The following is a 21,808-nucleotide window of genomic DNA, read 5'->3' on the forward strand; positions in this document are numbered from 1 at the left end:
GTCTCTCTTTTTTATCTCTTTCTCTCTTTGCCATTGCAGCCCAGATTTCATCCCTTCTTCTTATTTTCATTTTCACATCCCATTCTGTTCTTCTTTGCCATCTACTCTCTTTGTGTTTCCATCTTTTCTTGCCAGAGCCGTTTACTGTAATTGAATTTGATTTACACACACACACACTCACACAGTACCTTTCTCAAAACTATTTATTAATGCTGCTTTAGTAAAAGATGCGGTTGGTTTTTGACATGTAAATGGCATTCTGTGACTGGCGTGGTTTTGTAATGTGGTGGATTTTGTTTCTGTAGCTGGGTGGTCACGAAGTGAGTTTTGGCTGGAAGCATGTTTAAGGTTTTCCAGAGTTACGTCTGGTTTTAGAATAATTTATAAATTAAAATATTTTTTTTAAAAATGAGACACTATAAGTGCATACAGAATTGTCTGGTATGAGACAAAATGGTTTTCTTCCATTACAAATGTGCTTGAGATAGCACATCTCTCCTAGGAATATATGAGACACGAAACTGTCTTTACACCCACAAGTCAAGTTTTATTCTGCCTCAGGTGCTTTAACTCACCAGGTGACCCAAAAGGAAGACCACACAACATCACAGCTGAGAAGGGACAAAAATCTCTTCCGTGGGCATAGTTTGTCTCAGGATCCACAGGAAATTGTGATTCGATCAACCTTGAACTATTTAAATGCTCATCATTGTTACATTGTCACATATGCACCATAGGTCCAGCTTCAAAGAGATTTAGATTCAGATTTTTAAAATCTTAAAAATAAAATTCATAGCTAAATAAAACATATTACAAGAATTACAGCAGAAGACAGTCTGCACAGTCAGTTCTGAACCATAATTTGCACAAATAGAACCTGTTCAGGTAGGGAAATTACATCACTGTTTATCTTTAAAGTGTTGGCAAAAAGACATGTAATTATTCAGACCTGCCACACACATAGAAGTTGTTATTCTGAACTGTAGTAATTTGGCAAATAGGTTTGAGTTCAAGCACGTGATTTTCTTTAAGCAAAACACAAGGCAGCAAATGTAACAGCAGTGAAAGATTTCAGTGTTTAAAAACCTCCAAAACTGACATTTCACTGACTTTTATTTGAATAAAGTGCAAAGGATCGCATAACCTTTCAAAGAAAAAACTCTTGCTGACAGAAGGTGGAGGTTGCCATGAGAGATTTATAAACATGGGAAAATTGAAGTGTTTGAAACTTCTCTTCCCATGTCACACAGACAGCTACAACGAAATTTTCCTGTGTTGCTTTGAATAATTTGTTAACTGTATATCTAACTAGCAGACTCATAATTAAGATACAGATTTTATATTGTAGTCTCTTGTGTTTACTAAGATAAGATTTACCAACTTCCACGAAAGTCAAACCACATCTATGTGTCTGATATTTTTAGAGCTTGCGTCTGTGTGCGTCTGTTGGGTTCTGTCAGTCCCTTTCATACCCTTAAATTTACCCAAATTCCCTTAAATCTCTGGTGCCTGTACGCAGTCTGTCTTCAGCCCTGCAGAGTGACTTTTCATCACGTATGATTAATAGGTTCCACGGGCAATTTAATCGTTTACCAACAACTTATAATATTTGAAATTATATGGTGTTTTCAGTATTCTTATTTATATAGGACAAAACTTCATGAGAAGACAGGAATTTCTGTTTTTGATAACCATCTGGTTCTCTGCATCTACATTTTTTTAAGTTACGGAATTTGCATTATGTGCATATGTGGGTTCTTGCAATAAATTGTTAGCAAGATTAATATTATCTGTGAATTTGGTTGATGACTGGGGATACTGTTGAATATTTGTTATTGGCTACTTTAATTTTAAATGATCGCCAGGTTTTTTAACTGAGGCTATAAATTTATAAAAAGATGCATTTTGAATAAACGTTCTGCAGATTTTTAAACCAGATGCCCTTTCAGACACAACCCAAAGAGATTTGTGCCTCCTCCTGCTCTCAAACCAGGGATTTTATGAGGTGAATGTGCAAACCAGCACATTTTGTTAGGCCAAAATGAGTCTTTAAAATTGTAAAATGGTTAAAAAGAATGCTACATTTGTTGCTCTAATAACCAGGGGGCGTATCCAGTGAGGGCATTGATTGACAGCTTGCATATCAGTCCACGTGGACTGCACTAATTAGACTGGAGACCAAACATCTACTGAGGATTTAGATTAGTTTGCTGTGGAAGAGAACTCTTTTTCAAAAACTATTCAACATTGCGCACACATAGCAACTTCTGCCCTTTAATGGACATCTGCAAAAACAAAACAGCATGTTGGCAGGACAGAAGGATGAAGGCATGGGAGGAAGGTAATTGGTTTAAACCCACTTACCACAAAAGGTGGCTCTGTCAGCAGACTGAAACAGTCGAGGCAGTGTAGTCATCATAAGCTTTAGTGACAGTGTATCACTGCACACAAAAATCAGGATATGTAATGATGACAATTTATGTTTGGGATCAGTAACAAATGTCTGTATTTCCTTTTGCACAGACTAATTCTTGAATCAGACAGTTCATCACCAAGCTGACACTGTAATGGAAAAGTGAGTCATTTGGTGTTTATTCTGCATTTTCAGAACAGCGTTCACATAGCATGTTAGCATGTGGACTCTGTGTGGAGTGTTTTGAGACAGATTTTTTTCTTGCCAGGTTGCTAGATGCCAGGGCTAGAGAGTCATATTTTTGGCAGCATGATAGCAGCAGACAGCTGGCTGACACTGGCGCTCAGAGATGTTAACCTGCCCAGACACTCCTTTTTACCTCAGGCTTAATGCAACCACTGAGCCTCCCCATGGGTGAAGGCCCACTCATACACATGCAATATAATGAACAGATGTAGAGCACATGTGTTGAACTGAATGTTGAACTGAATGCCTGTTTAAACATTTGATGACTGGCTCTTTGTGACATTGCTGTAAATACATGCATTTTAGACCTATTTAATCATCTTTCTATTGTCACAGAAATGAAAATGCCTCGATGTGTTTTACTATTTGTATTTATTCTACAAACAGGGGTGGATTTTACTCACTGTATCATATATTATCACACACTCGTATCCAGCAAACATCACTCAGCATAAGTGTCAGCTAACTAGCTTTAAATGTAATGTAAAACATTTCCAACACTGACAGGTATCTATTGTGAAAGTTTAAGCCTTCAATTCCAGACTTGAAAACATTTATTTCTCATTAATTATGACAACATAACTGACAGACAGGCATGCTGACAGATACAAGTAGGCAGGCAGTCATCCAGGTAGGCAAGCAGAAACTCAGACAGACATGTACCTTCTCTTCTGCACTGTGAAACACCTCACAAGAATTTAGTGGATACAACTAATATTTAGCATAAAATTCATAATAATAAAGGCAGGGCTAACAGGAAAGTTTAGTAAAATGTTTAGCTGAAGGAATCCTGAATGCAACACTTACTCGACATTTACAAAATCAAAGGAACAAGAGAAAGTAAGAAACAACTCAACTACTCTGTTATAACACATGTATTACCCCTCATGGCCTCAGTGGCAAAAATGAATATGAATATTATCACCCAAACAAAATAACATATGCCTATCAGATGAAATTGAACCAGCAACCTAACAAATTCTGCTACAGTCTTCTGCTCAAAGGGTTGTGTTGTGTAGCCAATGCGGACAGATTATACACTTGCTCATTGTTTAGCTCTTTTTGCTCTACGATGCAAATAACTTACTGGATTGTATTCACATGCTGTAGCTTTGTCTCACTTAAAATAATAATAAATTTGGAAAATGTTTTTTCAAAAGGTCTATTTTCAGTGATCTAAAACAAAACCTATGTGTTCAAAAGGCCAAAACACACAAATTAAAGTAAAAAGAATTAAATGACACAAAAAGTCTACTATTTAGCAAAGTATCTGTTTAAGTGTGGAAAGGCACAGAGTGTCACAGCAATCCTGTGTTAACGAAGTATACATCACCTGAACCCAAGAAAGTTCACACATGTATCTATTACTACTAATGCTGCACATTTAGTACATTCACCCAAACAACATAATACACTCCTTCGAGCCGGAATTGAACCAGCGACCTAAGGATTTCTGTTCATGTCACTACAGTCCTCCGCTCTACCAACTGAGCTATCGAAGGGTCGTGGCTGCATGGCTCACTGTGCTTTATAGTCAATGTGCTGACAGAACATGCCCTCGCTTATCGGTTGTGGGTGTACCTGCTAAAACATTGTGTTGATCCAGAGGTATTATTTCAACTGACCACTCACATTGTGATCACATGGAATAGCTGCGTCTCATTTAAAAAAACAAATTAAAAAAATACGAAATACTGGCATAAAGGGAGCAGAAACATTGTTAGCATTACTGTGTACCACGCACCAACTACACACTCAGTACTGTGTAAAGTTGGAGAACTTCAGCACTAGACATTTACTGCCAAAGTGATTGAATGTACAAAAGCACCAGACACTAATAGAAAGACATCAAAGGTTTTGAAAAGTTTGGTTAGTGTCAATGAGTACCCTACAGCTACTACAAGAAGTACCCTGTGCTGGTACATTTTGATTCTCGTAAGTTCTTAACTATGAATTAAAGAATGTACGATTTCTCACTTATTGCCAAAGTTAAATTGTTTCTAAGCCAAAATGTTAGACACAGTGCTTCCCTAATAAACATGACATTGCTTTAAGGCTTGCAAAGGACAAAACATCTCATCTTCATGTCACTTTTCTTAATCTTACTGTGTACCATACGCCACCTGCACGCTACCCTGTACAGGCTAAAGTTGGACGGTTTCAGCACTGGACATTTTGAACTCTGGTAACTTCTAAACTTTGGATGAAAGAAAACTTTGAGTTCTTACTCACACAGTGTTTTTACTAAGATTCTGGAAATGCTAACATCTACACAAGGGTATTTTTTCACAATCATTTTGAAAAATATCTACATCCACATGAAAATGCAAAAGACAACAACAAGCACTTGCACACACAGCCAGCCTTACATCAAAAAAGAAGACAAAGGCAAACACCTCTGAAGGTGTGAGACAAAATCTTTGTTTTCTTTGTCTCCATAAATGCAGAAATTGAGTTTCTGAAAATCTTGACCTTGAGGTTTTTCAAAAGCTCTACTTTCATTGATCTAAAACAACATTTATGTGTGCTCAAAAGGCCAAAACACACAACAAAACAAGCTTATTTTGCAAAGTATCTGTATGCAGACAGGGGCTGAGTCTCACAGTGATCCTGTGATAATTTGTGAGCACCATTCTGCCAATGTTGACCATGAAGTTCACATTCTTGTGACCAACTTTACATGACTTAGACCCAAGCACAATCACAGATGTTGAAACTATAACGTGCATATAAGACCCAAGAATAAGCATCACGTTAAGCTTTTCATCCAAGCATCCAAATCCTCCTTTGAACCAGCAACCTGAGGATTTCAGCATCACCCACTAGAGTCCTCAACTCTACCAAGTGAGCTGCCAAATGGGCTTTTCTCTCCGTCTTTTGTATTATATGTAAGGGACCAGTTACACTGTGATTAGAAGTCATCGTTTTGTCTCATTAACAAAGCCCCAAACACTGATAGGAAGATTACAAGATTACCTTCTGGTAAAGCAATGTCTATATTTTGCATTTCAAACATCATCTATGTGCAAAACTAAAGGAAAAATGTCAGAATTTGGATATTTTATCTATCTTACGTAAAGCAGACTGTGACCAGTCCTGCTACCATAACAAAACAATGATCAGTTCCCTGTGCCCCTTAGACAATGTTTCCATTAGCAACAGTCTGTCATGTATCCTTCAGCAAAAATAACAAATCTGTGCCTGCTGTTCTCATTAAGTTACATCTGACAGTATCAGCTAAACGTGTAAAATTTTCTCTCTAATGTTCATGACCCTGAGGTTATGGTACGTCATCTTCTTTGTAGTGCAATGCTGGCTCATACTACAGATTATATTGGCTTCATTAGGTTACCTACCCAACATATAAATACTCTGTAGAATAAAAAAGTTCTTGAACACAAGCATTTTCACTCTAAAATTAAGAAAAAATGGACTGTTAGCAGTGATGGGTGTAATCTCATTACAGAACCCAGAATGAGGTTAAAGCTAAGTGCATGCCGACCCTGGACCAGCAGCCACAACATGTGCTTCAACAGGTAACTGTGCCGGTCTGCCTGTTGAACAATCAATCACTCCGAAGTCTCTTTGTCATGGTTTGCATCTGGTTTGTTTTACTGGTTTACTGGTTTGCTTTGTCTTTACACCTTTACGTTGGTGTGTAGAATTGCAGCCAACATGATTATATTGTTAACTGGTAGTTATGTGACAATGCATTTCAGGTCATTTTACATAGTATCAAGAAAGTAATGTACTGAGCTGTGCAACAAATGACTTTCTCCAGTGAGCAATTAAGTAACATATTGCATTACTTTTAAGAAAATGATAAGTTACGTGTAATACATTACTTTTTTGAGTAGAAATCCCAACACCGACTGTGTCATTTCTGCATAGTCAGTTTTGATGCACTGCAACTGGAGGTTGTTCTCGACTATTTATAGGATAGAAAATGTGAGACAACTGCTACTTTAAGATTATGTAGTTAAAAGGTACATGTGTAGTGGTGAAACTACTTATTACTCATAAAAACAGTAAAATTGCACACATTTATTATTGCATCCACCTGTAAAATGCAAATTAAACCAGAGCGTCTGAAGAAAAACAACAAAACACTGATGCCTAGCTTATCCATGCACTAAAGCTGTGATTTGAGTGAAGGAGTCAAATGTCTACTTTAGGCTTCAAGTCCAGAACCTTAAACTCTTGGTGATCACAGCTACAGATACAGAGTTCATGTCTCCATCCTGTCTCCAAACAATAAGCAGGGAGGATTTGTTTGTGCGGGAGTCAAGAACACTTTGTGAGGTCAGATGGCTGATAATGATTCATCTCAGAGCCTTCAGTTCCAGAAATGCTAGATTAATGTAGCATTTCCCAAATTCTTGAGAATGTTTCAAAGATATAGTTTTGTAGAATAACTGAAAGCATTTACATCAATGATGGTGTTTTTCTATTATATACACATACTTTTTTTTAAAGTATCTAAGTTTGTGTTTGCATGTGTAGACAACAAATGTCCATATAAAGTAAGTGGTCATTCGTGAATGCTGTAAACAGGTTCATCCCTTCTTGCACAGAGGATGTTTTTACATGCTTCATGTGCACACTAACATGTGATTTTTTTTTCTCATAGGTTTGACAGATGGTGTGGGCTTCCATTGGTTTGCTGTAGAGTGAATGGCAGCAGTTCAGTTATATGTTTATGTTCTCAAACACTTGCATTCCAGATCACACAGTTTTACATCTCCCTCGAAAGCTGATACATGATTGGAAACTTGCTTAATGCCGCAAAAAAAAAAAATTTAACATCTGTTTTACAGCTGATCTCACCGTTTGACAGCCTCTGAGCTCCGTCTTTAATAGTTAGTCACTGGAAAATTCATAAATTTATATTTTTGCAGCAGAGATCAAGTTTGTTCTGTTTTGCAGCAGACGGAAGTGTAACGTCTCTTGAAATATGGTCCACGTCAAACCTGAGCCTTGGAATTCTGGGAAATACATTTAGCACTCCTCTCAGTGTAACAGAATGAGTTTCACTGTATTAGAAACCATCCCTGCAGTCAGTCACCAGCTCCGGTCTGTGCATGGGAGACTGTCATTTCCCCTGTAATTACATTAAGCATAGAATCTCCCAGAATATTAGTTTGAATCAGGAGGAATGCACAGCATTCTCACCCGGCCACCCTAGCATTGTCTATACTTCTGAATGCCATGTTTGTTTTTGATTGTTTTTCGTAAACACTAAAGTTTCTCAGGGAAAGAGAAGATCGGCCGCATCGGGCTGTGGGATCTCTGCTGCTGCAGATACAGATGTTTATCCGATCAAGCAAACACAGATATAAGATTTCATGAAAGGAAGGAAGACACGTCACCAGCAGTGAAGTGAACTGCAAGGTTGTTGTTTTTTTTTCTAAGCTCCCTCTAGAAATGGATTTCTCAAAATGCAAAAGAACACATGAGCATAAAACCACCTGCACCTACAATGATTTAGCAGTCAATAAAGAAGTGGCCTCTGCACTGGGGAAATGTAGCCTTCACCAAAAATGATTAAAAATATTGAAGTATATAGAAATGTCAAATTAACATGACAAAGTTGAACATGTTTAAATTTCAAATCTAAAAATTAACATTATTTAATGAAAGTCTCTTACACGATCTATCTCACTGAAACACAGGTCCACAATGAGAAAAATCATATTTTGCTTGATTTATGATTGATTGATGACTCAAGCACGCAAACAGATATAGATGTCCAAGTGCTCTTTATACTCTGTTTATTTATTAGACTCTCTTTTTTCTTTTTTTGTAGTTAGATCGCTTTCTTTGCACCGAATGGGACAGCATATAATTTCATTCCGCTTTTTGCCAAATGACAGTAAAAAGATTTGGATTCTGAATACAAACATTTTCCGAATTACCATATATTTGCACACCTTCTGTTAGCATGAAAATTAGAAAAGCATTTTACAGAATGACTCTCATGTTTATATGTCAGTGAATACAGAAGTAGTATCTTTTAAAGTTTTATTTCTGAGGTGTGAATCTAACAAAACCTGAAAATTAAATGTGATTTGTTGGAGAGAAATGCACGTGATTAAGTAGAAGAGGATGCGAGACTGAGAAAGGTATTCACTGGAATACCATAAACTACTAAGCTTTTATAATGATAGTGATTTAATGCGACTTTAATATTGTTGTCCATTCTTTTGCAAAGTGGCATTCCTAAAGAAGAACCAGCAACTTAGTTCCAAGTAGACTGCAACACTTTATCCTCTATATTTTATGTAACTTCAGGTGATGATTAAAGGAAAGTAAGACGTGGTGTTTTGGAAGTGCTTGCTGTCTGGGATTTAATCCATATTTGCACAGAGAGTGTTTTTCACATCACTCCCATTTAATTGCACTGCTAAGTGTTTCAGAAGGAGACATGGGAGGAGATCTGGGTGGTCTCCCAACTTCCTCTCTCCCTCATGCACATCAAGCGGAGACGTGTGATTCACCATCATTAGCATTCCACTACACTAAACTACCAATGAAAAGCAGCCACAGTGTCTCCAAGGCTGACCCCCAAAATTTACTTTGGGATTATAGCAACGTCATGATTTTTCCTTTTTTGTTGTTATTTTCTTGAGATTGGATTAATTACATGTTACCCATCTATGTTATTTAGGAAAAAATTTGGATTAAAGATGGATACATTAAGGCACAATTCACAATTTTATTCTCTAATCCTTTCATAGTTGTCACCAGTAATCATACTGTTAATATACCCAATTTCTACTCATGTGTTGCAGTAAATAAGTGATCTAAATTGGTAACAATGTAAATAGATGTGTTCTGGGTTGAAATTCACAACATGTTTTAGTCCTTGTGTAATTCATTCAATTTGCTATTTTAAAAGCCTAACACCTTTCAAATTTTTCATAAATGTTTCCATGTTTATCTAACAAGGTTGGTCACAGTCATGGTGGAAATACAGTATCAGGCTCTCCTTGATCTGAGCAGAGAACTGACACACTGTTTCTGACCTCCTCATGGCGTTCATCAGCAGACGTTCGCTGTTAAATAATAATATGCCAGAATATTGTTAGCTTTCTCAAAAAGAATATATGTAAAATTAATATTCGTTGCACAGTCGCTGTGCATGCCAGGCCACTGACAGAACAATCATTCCCTTGGTGATTTTGTCAAGTAAGTGAGGCCAGGTGCAGTCATACAAAATTAATGCTGGCTTCATGCAAATCTATCCACCTCAGCCCTTGTTTCCCGTTGTACCATTTGTCTGTCATGTATGCTCACTTATGACTTGATGTTTGGATTGTGTTCTTGGGATGTTTTTGCTGAAAATCCGGTGAACGATCTGGGGGTTTAAACTCGGTGCCACTCATTACCAAGTTGCTGGAAAAGAGCATCCTCCTCATTCTTAACATGTAATGCAGAATGTAGCGTTGGCTACCTAGAAAGCTGTCTGCCCAGATGCTTTAGCCTGAAGCCACATTGACTCCTGCCTGACTACCGGTCAGCATTGCCAGAGGCACTATTCACACTGGCTCATGCCTGGGCCTGCACAGAGACATCAGTTAACAAAGTCAGTCTCACTTCTGATTCTATGAGTCCAGGGCCAAAAACTCAGATATGACCCCCAGGGACCCACAACACTGTGTTGTGCTAGCTTGCTGATGATCTCAATAACCCTATCTGCTGCCTCTTTTGAGCACTGATTGATTATTTTGCATCCACAGCTGCAGCCCAAGATGACAGACAGTTTGGTTTAGTTCTGTTTTAAAACCAAGTAGACATGTTTTAAGGAAATATATGATGACATATTTGGTGTCTTTGCATTTAAAATGTTAAATGAAAAAAGGCTTTCATTAAAACAGCTTAGGAGAATGACGCCTTGTGTCTTTCTCAGTTATCAAAGTGTTAACATAATAACATTATATCAAACATATCACAATATTCACAGTGTACCTGGAGTCCTCTAACCTACTGGCTAGTTTTGACAGATTACTTAGGCACTGCGGCTGTGTGTACAAGCAAGCCCATTGCTGAGAGAAAAAAACTTCAAAGACAGTAAAGATTTTCTTTAGCAAACTGTTTGCTGTTCCGGCACGTTATAGTCCATGTCTGTGTGGTGTGAGCTTTTGTCCACATGCCTGCAAGTGTTTTTGTGACACCATGGAGTCATCTGCAGAGCTTTACATTATCATGTGCCAACTATGCTTGCAACCTACGCAAGGACACTTCAAAGAAGTATGACAGGAATGACTATTCAGCCATGGTGTCTTCAGCTGTACATGCCCCCAACAGAGTACATTCATAGGGGTTATTATGCACTTTTTCATCACTACTTGTTAAAGTGATGCATACCAGTGCAAGACCAATGCTTACAAGAATACACGTTTATTGTCACCCACGTACAGACACCTACATCTTAACTGAACTGAACCACAGACTCAAGGATTTCAACAAAGCTCTCATACAGCTCTTTATGCCACCAACTGAGCTATCTAACGAGGTCACACTTAGCTTGTGTTAGTTTTAGTCTCTATACACAGTGCACTGTAAAGTGAGGCAGCTGTTGCCCTGAGGATTGTAAATATTCAAAACTTTATCCACCCAACGATCCATTTTCTTACTTATGCAACTCAGGGTCACAGCTCTCATAGGGCAAGAGATGGGTTTCATCCTGGACAGGTCACCATGAGTCATAGGACTAACAGAGAGACCACAACTACACACTTTTATATCCACATCTACCCATTGAATCTCCACACTGAAAGACCCCTCTGTGCTACGAAGCATGATTTTTGCCTTGTCCAGTTAACTTCAGGGTTAACCCAGGGATTCTCCTGCTAAGGTAGTTCACTTCTCCCATGGTTATATCACCATGGTAACTTGTGCTACCAACCTAACCTTTAAAGGACCAGGTTGTGTTCCTGATTAGAGATCAACAAATATCAAATCACTACCTACTGACTAGTCAGTTGTCCAAAAAACCGCATCACCTCGAAGATACCTCACACATGCATGTGGTAAGGATTTTTTAATAACATCCCATGTTTTTTGCATTTTACTGGTGAGCAGTAAGAAATATAAATTCTTAGAGGGTTGTCACACCTGCAGTGTTTAGTTCATTTAAACTGAACTCTGGTTCCCTCTTGGTGCCGTTCATTTGTGCAGAACAGTAATCACACTTAGTTGCAGACGAAAAAAACTGAGGCAAGACATTTGGAGGATGTGGTATCACTGCAGCTCTGAATAACTACAGAGTGGTTAGTTTATGCTGTGAATATGATTTGACCTCAATCCAAGCCAACCGTTAGGTGTATGTTGCAAGTTTGAGCTAAAGAAATCTCCCATAGCGATGCTTAGTATTCAGGGATGAAGGAATGGGGTATAGATGTGCAAATGTCTGTACGGTCATAAATTTTCCATGTTCTTCAGTAGTACAGAACACAGCACCTTCATCCTGTATTTACCATTGTTGCTCCCTCCCAAGGCCATTAAGTGTTCTAAAGATTCTTGAGAGGTTGCAAATGACACATTTTGGTTTGCTTGAAGTTCTCTTTTTGTGAAAAGAAAGCCCATGTATTCATGCAATGCTTTTAATAGTAAACTAATGTACAGAATGTTTTCTCTCATACCACTGCTCTGTCTGTAGTAGCTGTGTCATAATAAGTGTTTAACCACTTCATTTGTCCCATAGTACAGTTAAGCCCCTTTTCCATTAGTACTTACTCAGATTGACTTGGTACAGTTCGCCACAGTTTTCAGGGTTTTTATTAGGTCATAGTACCTGGTACTTTTTAAGTACCTGCTCGCTCGGGGTTCCAAGCAATCCGAGCAGTGTGTGTCATCAGACTGAGGACTCCACCATCTGGCTGGTCAGTAGTGTCATTGAAAATTAAAACCGCCATTTTTGAAACCTGGTAACAAGGAAAATGGCTACAAGAAACAACGCTGTGGTCCCAGAGTCTAACAAAGCCACAGACCGAGCAGCAGGTCTGTGGCTTGCTTTGAAGTCCACTTTTTCTATGCGTGTTTCTATGACGACAACCACGCATGTTAAGTAGTACTGGATTGCAGTGGAAAACCAGTCAATCCGCATCGGGTCATGGCATCTGTGGCGAGTCAATCCAAGTAGGTACCAATGGAAAAGGGGTTTTATATCTTTCTTTGTAAAATTAGCCGCTCTGCTGCCAGTACATTTATCCATAATTGTGCATGGTCAGATGCTGGCAACGCCCTTTCATGTAAACCTGGGGAAATCCTTGGTGTGATAACAAAAAGACACAGGTATGTTAAACTTTCATATAAAACTGTGCATATGGACCAAAAAGGTTTTATTTTTAGAAACAGTCATATCACATTAGGACTCCCATATATAGAATATTTATTATACAAAAAAGTTTCAACCACAAAAATGTGGATTCTTGTGATTTTGTTGTTTTCACCTTTTTTGAGATGCACAGCCCTGTAACTGTAGATATGACAAGATTTTTCAAACAATTTAACAGGTAAGAGATAAAACTTGATTTTAAAGGCTAAAATTACCTGTAAAAACTTTGCATTATACAACACATAAAAAATGCTGCTGCTGCTTGTTCACATTAGAAGTGCTGCACTTACTTCTCTGGCTAAAAAAAAAAAAAAGTTTACATTTTTAGGATAAAATATCTCAGCATGGCTTTTGTGTTCATAAACGGCCATGCTGTTGCAGTTTACTCGAACAAAGCTATCTGGTCTTGACTTGACTTTCCAGGCCAAATGAATTGCGCCCAGCTGTTGACTAATGGTGCACATTCACCACTAAAGAAACATCATGTCACCACTACTTGTGTCCAGAGTGTGGGTGGTGGGGGAAGGGAGGGGGTGGTTGAGTAAATAGGATGGGGGTTGGGGGCAAAGTGGGAGTAGCACCACTGCATTGTTTGGCTGACAGTGGGACAGCAAGGGGGAACGGGTGGTCCAGGCCCAGAGACAATGCCTGAGAACATGCTGCCTCTCTGCTAAGCCCCTTTTGTGTGGCAGGGAGGGAAACCCCTTACAAATAGCCATCACCAGCGCAATTCATGCCTCTATCATGTTTTGGAAATGTGCTCAGTGGAAACATGGCATGGTCTGAGATCTCATATTGTTGTACACTTTCAGGGCTACTAATAGGGTATTATGAGATTAGCTCAGGGGGATGTTGAAGCATCTGGCAGTGTAGCAGAGAAAACTGGGGTTTGTGTTACAGATGTAAAACAATATACTCAAAAAAATCCCCCTTCGAGAAGTCTAAATACCAAAAATTTACCCAAACGGATGTTTAAAAAATCTTTCATTTCTTTTTCTTTTTTTTTAGATTAGCATTTTTTCCCATTTCCACATTTTAAAATTTGTATTCATATCTTGCAACTGACAGTTTTTTATGTATAGAATGCTATGTAAAAAAAAAAAAAAAAACAACTTTAACTCTAAAGAATATCACTGCAATTCTCTGAGATTTCCACATGCAGTGAAGCTCAGCGTTTCAGCCAACATTTAAATGTTCTTGGTTGTTTCACAATTTACTTATCCATTAACAATTAAGCTGTACAAAAACTCAACATTGGATTGTTGGCTTTATCACAAAGGCTCCAATAAACAAACTTTTCAGCTATAATGTGTTCACTTAACTGCGCTAATAATGTGAAACTCTATATTGAGGCTTTAAGAAGAACACCTACTAAAGTTGAGGCTGTTTATTCTAGAGCTTAAGACTGTATGCAGCAAGGACCTGTTTGGGGAGTGGAAAACATGTCAGAGTCTCCACTTACATTCAACCCAATTAACAATACAATGGTGCAGGGATTTGCAAAGAATCAAGTCAGCCAGTTTGTCAGTATACATTTGTTAATTATTTGTTTAAATTTGGCCACAAACAATAATTATCACCTGCAATTAGGTCAGGGAAAAGGAGAAGGAATTTTCATTAATTGTGTTTAAAATCCTGACAACCCCAATTAGCCAACAGGTCCATCCCGGCTGACACCCAAAGACTGCTTTGCCTGTTGTTGAGATAAAACTCATTATGCTTTCTCCGGTACACTGAATGCCCCACAATACTGGTTAAGCCGGTCAACCCTTCAACTTTAAGATGTAATTTGGATGTAAAGTAATCTGGCATGAGGTCATGAAATTTGTGGGCAGATCGCTCTCATTGTGGAAAATGATACAGTGAGACTGGTGCTGATAGTGAGCGTGTGAGAAAGGACATGACCAGTGAGAGTGCAAATAAAATAGCTTTTGGAATGTCAGTATGTTTTGATGTCCTTGACAGCAAACATTTTGCTGCTTAGTCAGACTTTTTAGTCTGTTTTTAGTCAGACCAAAACAAAACACATACAGCACATACAAAACTTAAATAAGAGCCGTAACTATAATGCCAACAACTATAACACATTTTATGATAGGTTGTCTTCAAGAGATCTGATCTAAAGTGGACTTCAGATTAGATTAGATTAGATAAAACTTTATTAATCCCTCGGGTGGGTTCCTCTGGGAAATTCAGTAATGAGAGTTTAATAGTTCAATAAGAGTAAATAGTATACATTATACAGAAATAAATGAACTCTTGCTTAGTTTATTACTATGAGACGTTCTACCACATTGATTTGATTCAGGAGCTTGTAGTGGTTGAGAAGTTGGCACACTTATCAGGGAGTTTACAGTTTACAAGTAACATATGTGACATTCCCAACTGCCAACATTGACGATGTCTGTTCGCCACTCTTACCAAAACACAAAAGCCTCCTCCTTCGAGCCGGAATCGAACCAGCGACCTAAGGATTTCAGCATAACTCTCCTACAGTCCTCCGCTCTACCAGCTGAGCTATCGAACGGGTGAACTCTGGGTTTGTTAGGTTGTATATTCTACACACAGCTGTGTTGTGTATATATGCACAGTACTGTAGGTGTACTGTTTACTGCTGTAGACTTTTATCAGTTGCAGGTTGCTGGAAGCACTTGACTGCTTACAAAAACAAAGTTGGTAAACCAAAAGAGTAAGACTGTTGGTCAAAACATCAAATAAAAGATAAAAGAGCTGAAACCAAACACGGGTCTCATATTAGCTGGTGTGTTCAATGTCATGGATTAAAATTCTTGTTGAGGAGAATTTTTGTTAATCGACCAAAATGGACTTTTTTTTGTTTGCTTGTGAACTTTGTTTGTGAACTCACTGTAAAAATCATACATTTCTGTAGTAGAGAGTTAAAAAAAAAAAAAAAACAGGAACATACTGTGATTTAATTATTTATCTACTACTTATTTACATTAGTGTTGTATGATTGCGAATGGAAGACGTCTTTTTCAATAGAAAGTCTGTAAAATGTATGAAAATACAGATAAAAGTCTAAAATTTATGTCCTCCTTCACATTTTCCAAGTGGGCTTCATGTTTGACATTATTACCTTTTCTTACAAACATAGCAGCTTTTGGCTCAAAAATGGACGGTGTCAGTAACACTAAAAGGGATGTTTCCAAAGGCAGTTCATATGCCATTGGTTCTTGATAGTCCATCTTTTATATGCATTCATAATATAAAAACAATATAACAGCATTTTATATACAGTATGGCTGAAACTACACAGACAGGAGAAACTCCAGATTCTTTCTCTCATTATAGCAACAGAGTAACACTAAATATCCATACTGTCATTTGATCTATTTTTAAAACAGGAATATCGTTTCAATATCTTTAAAATTGCTTCCTGCTTCTATGCAAAGTTAGTCAGCTTCAGCGTTTTGCTTGGTTCACAACCGAACGGCTCAGCGAAGATCATTGTAGCACGTGAAGGCTGAATGTTTCCTGCTGACTTTCCGCACCCAGATGTTCCCATCCCGTGAGCAGGTTTGAACTTGTGCCTTTATCCAGTCACATTTATCTCCAGGGATGTCAGATCTGTTATGAACTGATTTGCTACCCAAGCATAGATAACCTAATGTGAAATGTAACTACTGAGTATCCTGTAGTCTACAGAGGTATACTGAAACTGTTTTACCTCTGCCCCTTAGATCCAGAAACATTTTTCTTAAACTTCACCTATTGGTGACTTTAAGGACACGGCCAGATGAATCATAAATTCAACAACTGCTCATGAATCTGTTATTGCATCATTTCAGATGAGTCAGTCGGCTAAGCAGGATGTTAATATTTCCCAGTCGTCCATAAGCGTTGTATTTCCTTCTCAATAGAAAACAGAATGCTTCCTTTATGACCTTGACTTTTTTTAAGCTGACAAGGAGCTTCCTCCACTGCTTATTAGTCTTCAGACTGTCCATGTTTTGCATTTAGAACAAACAAAACACCAATGAAAACTCTTCAAAACCAAGAGAGTCTTCCATTTGTGACATGATCCCAGCAGTTTTTGTGACTCCAGAAAAACTAAACTGCAAATTACTCAATATTTGGATCAAAGTCCAACAATAACCGTCTATTCTACAGAGGATCAATAGAGCTGACAATTGCAACAATGGGCTAAATTGAATTGAATATTGCTTTATTTTAAAGTTGCTACTAATTCCACAAATTGAAAATGAGGCAAAGCACATTACAATAATTATAACAGTCATTTGAGTTCATTTCCATTAAATTATAGCACATTCCAGCCATTTTTAAAATATGTGCGTATTCATAAATTCCGGGCACAGGCACATGAACCTCAACCTTTGTTAATATGAATATATTGTGAGACATTTGCATAATCCACTTCATAATCCACTGCAGCACTCGGCAGTAACAAAGATAAGGAGGGGTAGCCACTGTTTCTCCTGGGAACGCTACACAGATAAACGGAGGAAAAGAGACCCACTTTCTGCTCCTATTATGAGATAAAAACAAGGGAAGGCTTTGCAAAGTTTTCACTTTCCAATGCATTTCCCTTTTAGAGACAGATGGTGGTGGAATATCATTATTTGTATGTTTTTTTTCTTCTTTTTTTTTTCTTTTTTTATTTCACAGACACTGAAATTTACTGAATTTCCACAGAGATGAGGTGCATGGGTTATTTATGTATCCACCGCAGACGCAGCATGCTGATTGTATTACCCCGCTTCTGCTTCACGGAGACACTAAAATATGTTTCTTGCAGGAAGTGTTTTTCACACAAAAATTGAAAAACCTCCTGTGTGCAGTGAGAGGAATCACAGGGTGACAAATGAGCAAACAGAAAGCAAACTCCCAGCTCGTCCTCAACATCACTAATGAGACCCGTTTTTAGCTTCAGTATGGATGGAAAAGTGTATGTGTGCCTGCACCTGTGTGTGTGTGTGTGTGTACTCGACTTTCTGAGTGCATGAATGTGTATTTCGTGACTGAGGCAGTGAAAAGCTCTCTTAAGTCTCCCAATCGTTCCAAATTGGCCTGTGGGACGATGCCACCACACAACTACATCCATCCCCACTGTTCTGCATGCATTCCTGGTGTGTGTGTGTGCGTCTGCATGTGTGTGTGTTTGGACAATGGCAACACTTCCTTTTTGCCCTAATAGGCAGGGAGCCTCGGCCATTGTGGTCTGATTAGGGTTCCCATTCAAGCTCTCTGGGATTTCTAATTGCGAGGCCTTGTGCAGCAAACTCCCCCTCACTTCCCACCCCACTACACTCCCCTCACGACTACTGTAAGACTTAATGAGACACAATTACTGCCCCCTAGGAGTCCTAGAGCAAGCCAATCACAAAGAGACATAGACCCCCAGTGAATGGCCACTCAGCAGAGAAAGAGACAGAAAGAGGGAGCAGGAGGGAAGGGAGAATCATAAGCCCTCATTGTCCAGAGAAAGCACAGAGAGAAGCCTTTTTTTGGAGAAATATAAATGTTTTTATTTAATGCCGGCTCATAATTAGGCCCCTGAGAGGAAAAAGGAGAGCCAGAGGAGTGGAGAGGGCGGGGAGTTCAATAGGAAAAAAGGCCTGTAGGTACAAAAGAAGGAGAATGACATGTTAGACTTGCAGAGGAGGGTGGGGGGAGGAGGTGGAGGGGGGAGGGAAAAGGAGAAAAGAAAAAGGGACAAATAGATACTGAGGTGAAAAAACACAGAGGCAGAAAAAGAGAACAAAACCAAGTGGAAAAACTTGACAGGACTTTCTTCTTTTCTTCTCGTCTTTTTAGCATTTTAAGCCTATTTGGCGTGGGAAATGGCCTGACATTGAATGATTTGTGCCAGGCAAAGTGAAAAGCCGAGGCAGTCGCTATGTTTTGCAGGTTTGGCACTTCACGTTTGGCTTAAGAGGTGAAATATTCCCCGTTTTGAGGAGCCTTTCTGCCAAAACTGTGGGAAGCAATATAACGGGGACTTACACAAGTTTGGATTTTGAATGAGCTGCAATAAAAGACACAATTTGCAGACACCTCTTGATTGTATGGGAACATTTACTGTATTATTCTTCCAGATTAGTACAGATATTGTTTTAGGATGTCACGTCTGGGAATTTTGAAGTGTTTTTTCATGGAAAGGAGAGTGTAGTGCAAAAGCTGAGCCCTTTTATGATGGTAACACACAGGAATCAGACACAACGGATATCACTGACCAAATAAAAGACTTGTTCTCTTGTGAAATGCTGCATTCTTGGTTTAATTCATAGTGCAGTATAATACCCAGCCACCTGGAGGAATGGCAGGTGTGACCTTCCACAAAAAATATGAACAAACAGTACAAATAAAAAGCTTTTAAAGATGTCTGAGTTGGGTTTTTTCCCTTCAAGATATACTTGTACACAGAACGCACTGTTTAACATTCTCAGTGCTTAGAAAAACCTTACGGGGCAGTCATAGTCTTTTGGCAAGAACCTAATCTGAAAATCTCACTCACTTTTCTTGCTCTTGACTAAACAAGCAGACGTCGTTAGTGCATCTTTGCCCTGTAAACCCATACACACACACACAGGGACATAAACAGCAACACATATAAACACATACACACTGGTTTTCAGTGTTGTAACAGTTTAGAGGTTTCCTGCAAGGTTTCTGAGCTCGCGTAGCTCCATGTAACTGTATTTTTTTAAGTCACATCCTGTTTTGTTTGTCACTTGCAGACTTTGTTCCACTGATTCACAGATACCCCAAAGCCAGGGCAATGTAACAGTAAAACACTGATGAAGCAAGAAAGTATGCAGAGTTGTAAAAGGTTATTGTAAAATTTTTACAAACAATTTATGAGGATCAAAGAGTTTAACAGGTTTGTTCACCCGTAAAGACAAGAAAACTACACAGGACACCTTCACACTGCTGGCATATATGAGCTTTAAAATGCCTTCAAATATTTAGTAAGTGGTGATCTGGCTGCAATGCAGATGCACCACCATAACACTTTTGTCAACTTCTAGTGTGTATTAAGAAAGAGAAACAATTCTCAGGGTCCTGTTTGATGATATGAAAGCAGTAAGCCTACTACAAACTGCTCACTTTGTCATTATTTTGGGAGTATTTAATTAATCATCCGTGCTGTGCAGCAGGCAAAAGACAGAGCAGCTAAACTGATCCAGCGGCGCAGCCATTATTAACTCATGTCGCCTCTGATGCCACTCTAGAGGCAAAGACGGCTCATTTCACTAAGTGCGTATTTCCTGGATTCCTCTGTTCTCACTTCTCCTCTTAATTTCTTCAGATGAGACATGTAAGATGTGAGGGAAAGATTTCAATGAAGAAAGCAAGGCATCTGAGATAAGATACACTAATTTCTCTCTTTAAAATTATTTTAAGCTCAAACGTGCTCACGCTCGCTTTCCCTCTGTGTCACACACACACAAACGGGCACACGCACACACCGCCTTGGCCCCATGTTCCTTTCAGTGTGTGCAGCCTCTCAGCAAGTGACTGAACCCCCTTTGTTCAGCAGTGACCCTCTTAAGCGCAGGTTGAAGCCTGCAGCCATTCCACTTTGGATTTGGACCCTATCGCGTGTCACACAGCTAAGTCGACCAGGACCGGGCCTCTTCACTCAGACACATGGCAACAAGTACCCATTCACATCAGCAGGGTTTAAGCTAAAATAACACATTTATGAGCAACTGTAGAGCCCTTAGTCTGTTTGCTTCCTTTGAATACAACAAAGGAAAAACATCTATTGTCCTCTATTATGCCAAAATACTTTATTAAAAATGCAATCTGGCTTTTCAATAAGCTGTTTAAAACAAATGGGTTTAAGTGAACAAATCTAAGTTGCTAATTACTTATTTATCTTTATAGTGACCATGCCCCTTTTGGATGTAACCCCAAGCTGAAAACTCGGTCTGTATTCAAACATTCAAGTCAAGTTTCATTGAGGTCAGCTATCTTTAGATTTCATAATATAAAAATGGAACAAACCAAAGTGTTTCAAACAAAAAAGAAAAAAAGATTCAGATGGATTCAATATTCAAGCATCAAAAACTCCACAAATGCACTAATTTTTATTTATATTTTCCCTTATTACTGACATTGTAGAGAGGACATTACAGTGTATGCTGTTCTCTTTTGCTATTGGTCTTGACTAAAATCACTAAAAGCAAAACATGTAAATTTTATAAGAGTCCAATCCATAGGAATTAATGCACAGTATGAATTAGTGGTAATTCCCAAGAAGATTCAGTCATATTTTCAGACGAAACGAGAAAGGGACAGCAGCATGCATGCATGTGGCCCTGTGGCGCAATGGATAGCGCATTGGACTTCTAGTTAAAGACATAGAGATGCAATTCAAAGGTTGTGGGTTCGAGTCCCACCAGGGTCGCTGTTTTCTATCTGAACAAAAGATTATGGGCTGTTTCACTTAGATGATAAAACACAAAGAAGGTTTTAGATGGGGTGTAAATTGTCGATGAAAATATTTAAATTAATTAATTTAAATGAATTAAATTCATATCATGCATTAGAAAGAATAAAATAAAATGTTAGAAAAAAGTAGTTTTCCCAACTGTATCCATTGCCATAAATGTGCAGATTGTGCGCAGGTATCAAGATGACGCCACATGATGCAACTGATTAAAGCTCATTTGCACTGAAAACAAGCGAGCTTAACTCACCTATTTGGCAGATTTTATAAAGCCTTAGTATCAAAGAAGTGTTACGATGGTTTATTTTTGGAGCTGCTTTTAACATTTTTTCATATAAGTCTGTTGCTCCTGGAACAACAGCATCTTATGCAT

At 38.5% G+C, this 21,808-nt stretch overlaps 3 non-coding genes across 3 annotated transcripts; 1 reads left to right on the forward strand and 2 right to left on the reverse strand.

Annotated features, from left to right (window-relative positions):
• Positions 1-4,074: 4,074 nt before the first annotated feature.
• trnay-gua lies at positions 4,075-4,161 on the reverse strand. Its single transcript is given in 2 exon segments — positions 4,075-4,110; positions 4,125-4,161. It is a non-coding gene; the product is annotated as a tRNA-Tyr (tRNA).
• An 11,276-nt stretch (positions 4,162-15,437) lies between these two features.
• Positions 15,438-15,525, reverse strand: trnay-gua. Its single transcript is given in 2 exon segments — positions 15,438-15,473; positions 15,489-15,525. It is a non-coding gene; the product is annotated as a tRNA-Tyr (tRNA).
• Positions 15,526-21,300: 5,775 nt separating this feature from the next.
• On the forward strand, positions 21,301-21,393 carry trnar-ucu. Its single transcript has 2 exons — positions 21,301-21,337; positions 21,358-21,393. It is a non-coding gene; the product is annotated as a tRNA-Arg (tRNA).
• The last annotated feature ends 415 nt before the right edge of the window (positions 21,394-21,808 follow it).

The sequence above is a fragment of the Haplochromis burtoni genome, unplaced genomic scaffold (assembly GCF_018398535.1).
Source record: "Haplochromis burtoni strain Fernald_Lab_line unplaced genomic scaffold, NCSU_Asbu1 Contig_27, whole genome shotgun sequence".
NCBI lineage: Eukaryota > Metazoa > Chordata > Actinopteri > Cichliformes > Cichlidae > Haplochromis > Haplochromis burtoni.